The following is a 9,199-nucleotide window of genomic DNA, read 5'->3' as shown; positions in this document are numbered from 1 at the left end:
AAACAAAGGCAGCAGTAGCAATGACTTATTAGCTAGTCTGCAGCAGATGTTTGCAGAAAACTTCAGAGACTTGAGAGACTTGGAGAAAGAGTCTTCAGGATTTAGTGGTTGTGGCAGAAAAGGTTTTTAACAATAGGGAAAGTGCTGAGGAAAACAGGTAAGGCCAAGATTATTTTGCTTTTGAATGGTACAATCCTGACAAAGGGGTTAATGGACAACTAACCTGGACCCCGACTCCCATAAGACTTCAAGAACTCTCCAACCATCTTTGATGAGGACTTGCGTGAGTTTTACTCCCAAATAACCCTTTGTTGGACCATATGTAGATAATTCGCTCATCACAGCCAGCACGCAGGAACTATGCCTGAAAGGCAATGAACAACTTCTACAGACCAGAGAGAAACTAAGGTGCCATGCATCTGCCAAGAAGGCCCAGATTTGCAAAAAGGAGGTGCAATATTTGGGTTACATCCTCAGAGGAGGTAAGAGATGGCTATCCCAAGCCAGAAAGGAAACGGTCCTGAGAATCCCCACACCCCAAAATGCAGAGGAAGTGAGGGAATTCTTGGGGACGACCCTTGTGTGTTTGCATTGGAATTGGCTCCTCAGTGGTCTTTGGGGTCCCTGCGACTTGGGCATAACAGAGTTCCTGCGACTTGGGCATAACAGAGTTATCTGGGAAGAAGGAATCTTGAAGAATCACTGCCTTCAGATTGGCCTGCAGACCTGTGGGCAGGTGGCACCAAGTGTCATAAGAAAGCAGGCTGAGCAAGCCACTGGGAGTGAGCCAGTAAGCAGTGTTCTCACCATGGTCTCTGCTTCAGTTCCTGCCTCCAGGCTTCTGCCTTAAGTCCCTGTCCTGTCTTCCCTCTGTGACAGACTGTAACCTGAAAAGTGAAGTAAAGTCTCTCCTCCCCAAGTTTCTTTTTTTATATTTAAGAGTTTATTATTTTTTATTCGATATATTTTTATTTACATTTCATATGATTTCCCCTTTTCTGGCCCCCCACTCCCCGAAAGTCCCATAAGCCCCCTTCTCTTCCCCTGTTCTCCCTCCCACCCCTTCCCACTTCCCTGTTCTGGTTTTGCCCTATACTGCTTCACTGAGTCTTTCCAGAACCAGGCGCCACTCCTCCGTTCTTCTTGTACCTCATTTGATGAGTGGATTATGTTTTTGGGTATTCCAATTTTCTAGGCTAATATCCACTTATTAGTGAGTGCATACCATGATTGATCTTTTGAGACTGGGTTACCTCACTTAGTATGATGTTCTCCAGCTCCATCCAGTTGTCTAAGAATTTCATGAATTCATTGTTTTTAATGGCTGAATAGTACTCCATTGTGTAAATATACCACATTTTTTGCATCCATTCTTCTGTTGAGGGATACCTGGGTTCTTTCCAGCTTCTGGCTATTATAAATAGGGCTGCTATGATCATAGTAGAGCATGTATCCTTATTACATGCTGGGGAATCCTCTGGGTATATGCCCAGGAGTGGTATAGCAGGATCCAGTGACGTGCCCAGTTTTCTGAGGAACCACCAGACTGATTTCCAGAGTGGTTGTACCAATTTGCAACCCCACCAGCAGTGGAGGAGTGTTCCTCTTTCTCCACAACCTTGCCAACACCTGCTGTCTCCTGAATTTTTAATCTTAGCCATTCTGACTGGTGTAAGGTGAAATCTCAGGGTTGTTTTGATTTGCATTTCCCTAATGACTAGTGAAGTTGAGCATTTTTTAAGATGCTTCTCAGCCATCCAAAGTTCTTCAGGTGAAAATTCTTTGTTTAGCTCTGTACCCCATTTTTAATAGGGTTATTTGGTTTTCTGGCCTCCCCAAGCTTCTTATCACAGTGTTTTTCACAGGCTTTATTACAGCAAGAGAATGCAAAATAAGGCAGGGGCTGACCTCATGAGGCTCACAGGACAGGTGCTGACCTCATGAGGCTCACAGGACAGGTGCTGACCTCATGAGGCTCACAGGACAGGTGCTGACCTCATGAGACTCACAGGACAGGTGCTGACCTCATGAGGCAAATCCTTAAGATCTAATCACCTCTGAAAGCCTCTCCTCTTGATGACATCACTTTAGAGTTTTAATACATGAATTTGAATATGAGAAACACAAACATGTTCAGACCAGATCAGCCCTATTAAAGTTTACTTATCCTTTAACTCTGTGCTTACATGGGAGCCACCCAACTACATCCAAGCCCATCTCTGCTCCTGTCACCAGGGACTGAATCACATTCTTTTTCTCTGTTGCATCTTTCCTCTATGCTAATAGAAGACTCCTGCCGTCTCTGCCTGCCTCTTGTCCCTCCATACGGATTGTGCTTCCAGGACACAACCTATCACTGAAGGGAAGTCAGGGCAGGAACTTGCACAGAACCCATGGAAGAATGCTATTTGCCAGCATACTCAGCTGGATTTCTTACACAGCACAGACATAGACCCACCTGCCTAAGGATGGTGCTACACACTGGGCTATGCATTCCCCCATCAGTCATCAGTAAAGAGTCTCTTACCGATGGCCACTGGCCAACATGATCTGGGCCATCCCTCTACTGAGACTCTTCAGATGACTGTAGCCTGTGTCGTATTGACAGCTGAAGCTACCTAGGTTGCCATGCCTGATCTCAAGAGAAAGGGGGCCAAAGGGGTTCTGAGGGAAAAGGCGTCCCTCCCACTAATACACAATGAGGCTTATAAAAAGCTTCACTCTACTTAGTACCCATTCCAAAGGTGGTGATGTGCAAAGTGAAGACCTCAGATGTTTCCCAGTAGTGGACACAGGCAGTTCTTGATGCCTTCTGAGGAAAGGCTGACCACACTGACCTTTGTTCAGTAGGTTTGGGCGGGAGTGATTGGCCATGTAGTGATTTCATCCCTTTGAAATGTGTCCTTCTGGAGGAAGGAGGAAGACTAAAGAAACGCTCAGTCTTAAATTATGTTGTTAAGCCATGGAGAGCAAATACTAACAAGACCCTTAAGGTCCCTGTCGTAGGTTATACACATAGTATGTTCCCCCAGAAAGGAGATTATTCCATGAGATGAGCTGCCCGGAGGAGACTCTCTAACATGTTGAGCTTCCTGTGAATGTGCAGAGAGAACTAAAATGTCAGCTTTCATGAGTGAGCATTCATTTGGGGTGGGATTTACAGTGACACAGCATCCTTTTGGTTGTCTCTGATCCTGTAAATAACCCCTTAGCTACTCATTCATATTTCCATTAACTCCTCACCCATATTTCTATAAGATCTCCCCCAGCAAACTTTAGTGTAATTGTCACATTGATATGTCATTGGTTTCCTGTCTATGATAAATAGATGCTTGAGTCATGTTTCACACAATAACCTGGCATCTGAACACTGAGCAGAAGATGGGCCTACACTCTAGAGAATGATTACATATTTCTGTCTATGGTGTAACAAGGCATATCACTGAGGCTGAACAGTCTGAGGCTAGAGCCTCAGATGGGGAAAAATCCCAATATGGCCACCTTTCCCCCTTGTGCGTGTAGTGTGTGTGTGTGTGTGTGTGTGTGTGTGTGTGTGTATGTTTTACTGTGGCTGCAATTACATTGGCCTTGCATTGGGTGATGAGACACAAAACCAAGGCTAAGTCCTCTACCCAAAGGGGAAATCTTGGTGGGGAGTTCACTGGGGGAATCCTGGCAAGCTGTCTTCCTCTATATAATATGGAATGGTGTGCCTGCTTTATGAGTGAGGTCCACCATGTGAGAGCAGAGATGTCCTAAGAATGGGTGTGATGGTTTGTATATGCTTGGCCCAGGGAGTGGCACTATTAGGAAGTGTGGCCTTGTTGGAGTGGGTGTGGCCTTGTTTCAGTAGGTGTGTCACTGTGGTCACTTAAAGCATGGGCTTTAAGACCCTAGTCCTAACTTCCTAGAAGTTAGTCTTCTGTTCGCCTTCAAAACAAGATGTAGAACTCTCAGCTCCTCCTGCACCATGCTTACCTGGATGCTGCCATGCTCCCACCTTGATGATTGATGATAAAAGACTGACTCTCTGAACCTGTAAGCCACTCCCAATTGAATGTTGTCCTCATAAAAGTTACCTTTGTCATGGTGTCTCTTCACAGTAATAAAACCCAAACTAAGACAATGGTTAAAGGTTTGGAACAAATTTTGTAGTCTCTAAGAGTAACACATAAGGGAATAGAGCATTGATAGGCTGCCACATAGGGTGATTATGTATACTAAGAGATGCATTTGGAGGCCAAGGTAGGACCAGAGGGAGGGTGTGTGTGTGTGTGTGTGTGTGTGTGTGTGTGTGTGTGTGTTGAGTGTGTGCTGTAAAAAAAAGGAGAAAGAAGATTTGGCTAGTGTCTCTGGTCTGGAGAGAAAACTAGAAAGAGGGAGATTCGAATAGACCTGTTGGCTTTCAGCTTATGAATAGGAGAGGCCTGCAAGGGAAAGGACAAGTTAGGTCTATCCAGAAGAGCCTTTCATAGGATACAAAACCATGGGGCCCATAGGAAAGGTTATATAGTAAAAGGGAGGAAAGGAGGTTAACTGATGACACAGGGACTACGAATAAGTAAAGCAGTGTTTGATGCCAGTTCATCAAGCCAAAGAGAACTGTGTTTACACAAGAATTGAAAGAGAGGTTAGATCACTGGGAGCCCCAGGACTGCAATAGAGATGTATGGGCTTTGCAGATCTTGTGGTGGGACATGACTTTTTGTGAATGAAGAGAAGCTTTGGCACACCAAAGTAATCCAAATCAGCAAAGAACTAAGTCCTTATAGTGCTAAAGCATAGGGAAGATGGTGAACTAAGAAACCAGACAATGTGTCCTGTCCTAATGACTTGAAAACAAACATACCAGAGAATATGTTGAACTGGAGTTCCTAGGAATAAAAATTACAGATAGCCAGATTCCGGCCTGGAGTGGGGGTTTCAAAGGCTTTCAAGTCTGACTAGAAGTTCACCAAAGGGTTGAAAGGAGTGGAGGATACAAGTGGTACTCACTGCACCCTCTGCTTTGGAAGAAAGAGATGCCCAGGGAGTGGCACTATTAGGAAGTGTGGCTTTGTTAGAATAGGTGTGGCCTTGTTGGAGTAAGTGTGTCACTGTGGAGGTGGGCAATGAGACCCACCTCCTAACCACAAGGAAGCCAGTCTTCTAGCAACCTTCAGATGAAGATGTAAAACTCTCAGCTCCTCCAGAGCCATACCTGCCAGATATGACATGCTCCTACCTTGAAAATGGACTGAACCTCTGAACCTGTAAGCCAGACCCAATTAAATGCTGTCCCTTACAAAATTTGCCTAGGTCATGATGTCTCTTCATAGCAATGAAACCCTAAGGCAGAAGTTGGTACTGAGTTGCTGTAATGAGCCTGACCATGCTTTTGTTTAGAAGAATGTGGATTTAGAGATTTTGGATCTGGAAAGCAGTGGAATACTTTGAGTGAGGCATAATGGGCTATTCTAGTAAGAATACAGAAGACTTTGTTGCTAAGAATGATTTGAACTGTGCAAACCTGGTTTCAGTGGAGAAAAAAATTCAGTATGTGGCCAATAGACAGTTTTGTGGTGTTTTGGTGAAGAATGGTGTCTGCTTTTTGCCCTTGTCCAAAAGGTCTGCCCCTGGCTTCCTCTGGATGAAAATGTAGAACTCTTACTTCTTTCTCCAGCACCATTCCTGCATGGATACTGCCATGCTTCCTGCTATGATGATACTTCCTGCTGGACTGAACTTCTGAACCTGTAAGCTAGCCCCAATTAAATGTCCCTTATATGAGTTGTCTTGGTCATGGTATATTTTCACAGCAATGAAAATCTTACTAACACAGTTTGTTTGTATAATAATGTGCATATTACTGTTCCTTTTTTGAGGAATGTCCTCTCTGCTAAAGTTAATGACTCCATGGTAATGGAGAGGAGAGAGTCTGGAAATTGAAGGTGTGGCTAATGTTTCAGCAAAATGATACAACACTGTGTCATTAAGGACAGCCCTTAAGGCTGTGGGAAAGAACTCTGAAAATATGAGTTCACACATATAATTTCTCAACCATGAAAAATTCAATATGAATTTTATAAGAAGCTTCACAGATCTAAAGGAACAAAGGCAACTGCACTATGAGCCAACTTGTCAGAAAGATACTAAGAAAGGAGATAAAAGGATTTAGAGATTTGTGATCAGAGGGCAAGATTCCAACCAAGCTAAGGGTTTGTGCTTACAAAGGCAGATTCCTGAGTTCAAGGTCAGCCTGAGAGAAAACTAATTTAGGTCTAGGTGTCTTCAGAATGGTAATCTTTGAAGAGGGGAAATGCTGGTTTGTGGGATGGTCAAGAAGAAACCTGGAGTGAATGGCTGAATTGATATGTAAATAAAAACAGGGCTTTTGGTCTGCATGATTTGAACTAGCAGAAAGCCACAGCAGTTCCTTAGAATTTCCCTAGCAAGAGTTGAGCTGTCTGGAGATCTCTGGAAAGTGAACATAGCTCTTTTAGAATTTTTTTCTAACAGGATTTCTAATTTTGGTCTGAAAAATCCATGGAGAATGAACACAGCTCTTTTAGAAAGTTTTCGAGCAGCTATCCAGAGAAAGTTGTCTGAAGAGCAAACATAGTGCTTTTGCAATTTTTTTCTGGCTTTTTGATTTTGATTGGAAAACCCAAGAATTATTTTTAGAATTTTTCCAATGAGATTTCTGACTTAGTTGGAAAATCCAAGAATTTGTTTTCAGCTTTTCTGACTTTGATGGGAAAACACATGAGCTATCTAGAGAGTGTTTAAAATTTTTTCAAACCTGGGAGAGTTGGGTCTAATAGGAAGCTATCTCAAAAAGGGAGCTGTCTCCAGAAAAAGCTATTTCAAGTAGAACCACTTGAAACAGACTACAGAACCAAGAGCTCTCTACAGAGAGCTGCCTAGGAAGTCATCTTGGGCAGAACACAAGCTGTCATCTTGGACCCATGATTTGACTTCAAGTTGTTTGTTTCACTACTCCCAGACACCATTCTCTCAGAAACCCCAACATATCCAAGGCTGGACCTTGGCATACTCTAATTATGGGGAGAAGGGAGAAAAATACAGAAAAAGAAAGTGGGGGGAGGGGGTAAAATAATAGCAAGTTTTGTCTGGAAAAGTCATAAAAAAATCATACTTTACCTACCTAAAAATAGCTGTGATACACATAAGATAGCATATAGATGTGCAAATATAATAAATTACATTTATTTATACAATGCTTCCTCCAAAGACATAGACCGTCTAGCAAAAACCAATGTTGAGCATTGTCCAAGAGACTCCAAAAACATTATGGGCTATTGATGTCGCCCTTGTTTGCCTCCCAGAAGTATAACTCTCTATTGCTAAAGACACCTTATACTTTGGATCTATGGTCCAGATGACCCCCTTAAGCTGGATCTGTTCTGAAAGCCTTCTCTCTATGAACTAGCTTTCAGGGTACCAGAAAGCATCATGCAAGCTTGCAAACACGAGGCAAAAACCAATAATCTTACCCAGCTATGATGCTTATGAACTGTAACAGTGACTAGCGTTGCTCAGTGACCCCAAAGGTACAGTAGTGGGATGCATCCTTGACAGTAGCAAACATCTCCCTAACTGGGCTTAAACCTGCTCAACAAGAGGGAAATCATGCCTGCTACTGGAACCCTAGCCAGGGCTAGTGAAGTCATGGATCTTAGAGGAGAATCTACAACATTCCTAACAAATATTCTAAATATTTGTTCTTATACAAACAGAGAAGTGTAGTCCTAACCCCTTGTGAGAAAATTTCTCTTTGTAATAAATGGAGGCCATTTCTAAAGCAACCACAACCAATCAAAATGCAGAGTTGTGGATCCCAGTCCCAAATGATACATCTACAATGCAACTCTTGAACCTAAGTCTCAGAGGTCATTGTGGAAGATGAAGCAGAAAGATTGTAAGAACCAGGGAAAGAGGCAGTTCGCTGTGAAATTGTGTGATGGGGCTAGACAGTGCAGAGGTTCCTCTATCTGTGTTCTTATGGAGGCCATTTCAAGTTTAAATAGAATTTTATCTCCTTGATGAAGAATACCAAGGAAAAATTATTCTAGGAACCCAAGGCCAGGATGTTCTAGCTAAGTTATCTTGGCTTCCTTTAAACTGCCTGTTTGTGCAAAACTCCCTCCAGCTAACTGATTATCTTACCTTCAGTTAAACTCCTTACTTCTGTGAAACTCCCCTGCAGCTACAGAGCAAAATGTCAGAATCTGGATTTTTGCCTTCCAAAACTCTGTTTTAGATACTCAGGGCTAAATAAGGGTCTCTACTTATTTGAATGTAGTTCCAAGTGGCTAAAATAAAGACTCTCAGCTGCCTATAAGCTGTATCTGAGTGGTCATCTCTGGAAATACACTCATAACAAGTATATTTTCTGGAAATGTCAGAATCTTCACCCATGAGGTCTCACCAATATGGCTGCCCTAATGTGAGCAAAATAAGGACAAGGGTGACACCAATAGATGTGCTAACATGGTCAGGGAATGACATAGGGTATTAACCATACACAAAGAATTACAATTAAGGAATGCTGAGAGCAAGAAAAATCATCTTCCCCGGGGAAGAGCATACCAATTGGTTATTCAATACCAAATGGTCAGTCAGGAAACATGCATACAAGTAACATTAATACTGGTTATATTTTTATATTTAGGAATATATACACATATATTCATAAATACATAAATGTATATAATTTAGGAAAGTGTTACGTACATGATCATAGCAATTAAAAAAGAGACTATGAATTTGAAATAGAGTAATGGGGGAGTATGTAGAAGGGTCTGGGTGGAGGAAAGGGGGAAATAATCTATTTTATCTTTAATTTTTTTAAATCTTAAAAATAGAGCAATTTGAGGGGAACAAAGAGGAGGCAGAGCTGTCCGGAAGAGGCCTGCTGACCTGTCAACAACCTGCCAGGGATTAAGCAGACAACTCCCAGGTAGCCATGTTCATGAGCTGTCAATCACAAACATGTGCTGAGGTAAGCTTGGCTTTTAGTGATTCAGATACCCGTGAGTCTTATCCACTGCTGTCAGGAAATCCTCACCCATGCACTGAAATCAACCCATTGGCTAGCTAATTTAAGCTTTGGTACAACTGTTCTTTTGGTCTGTCATTGGTTCCTTCTCTTGGCTGAATAGACATTTGTGTTACATAGCTTCAGTGAAAATCTCAC

Source organism: Apodemus sylvaticus, chromosome 21 (genome assembly GCF_947179515.1).
Source record: "Apodemus sylvaticus chromosome 21, mApoSyl1.1, whole genome shotgun sequence".
In the NCBI taxonomy this organism is placed as follows: Eukaryota; Metazoa; Chordata; class Mammalia; order Rodentia; family Muridae; genus Apodemus; species Apodemus sylvaticus.
The sequence above is the reverse complement of the archived record's forward strand: the minus strand, read 5'-3'. Positions refer to the sequence as shown.